An 864-nucleotide genomic window follows, 5' to 3' on the forward strand; every position below is an offset into this window, starting at 1 on the left:
GGAGTACTTCTCAACCAGAACCTGGGCTGATGCTCCGCCCACTCCATGGGGAGCGGGCCTAAGCCATCAGTCGGACATCCCCCAAGGCTCCCGGACTCCAAGAGGGCGCAGGCCAGGCTGAGGGGACCCCCCCATCCTGAGTGCATGAATTTTGTGCACCGGGCCTCTAGTACATAAATAATAGCAGGAAGTAAAAAGTGTTGTGAAGAAAAATCAAACAGGGAAAAGAGAAAGAAGCAACAAAAGAAGGAAAGGAGCCCTAGCCAGTTTGGCTCAGTGGATAGAGTGTTGGCCTGAGGACTGAAGGGTCCTAGGTTCGATTCCGGTCAAGAGCACATACCTTGGTTTCAGGCTTGATCCCCAGTACCGACAGGGGCATCTGAGAGGCAACCAATCAATGTGTCTCTCTCACATCAATGTTTCTCTCTGTTTCTCCCACTCCCTTCCACTCTCTCTACACATCAATGGAAAAATATCTTTGGGTGAGGACAAAAAAACAAAACAAAACAAAGCAAAACACCATACAATCTTCCAAAACTCAATCAGGAAGAATCAGAAAACCTGAGTAGGCCAATAACAACTGATGAAACTGAAGCAGTAATTTAAAAACTTCCAGCAAGCAAAAGTCCTGGACCAGATGATTTACAGGAGAATTTTACCAAACATTCAAAGACGAACTAACACCAATCCTCCTCAAACTATTCCAAAAAATTCAAGAGGAAGGAACACTTCCAACCTCTTTTTACGAAGCCAACATTATCCTAATTCCAAAACCAGATAAAGACACTACAAAGAAAGAAAATTACAGGCCATATCCCTGATGAACATAGATGCTAAAATCCTCAACAAAATATTAGCAAATCA

The sequence above is a fragment of the Myotis lucifugus genome, unplaced genomic scaffold (genome assembly GCF_000147115.1).
Source record: "Myotis lucifugus unplaced genomic scaffold, Myoluc2.0 scaffold_101, whole genome shotgun sequence".
NCBI lineage: Eukaryota > Metazoa > Chordata > Mammalia > Chiroptera > Vespertilionidae > Myotis > Myotis lucifugus.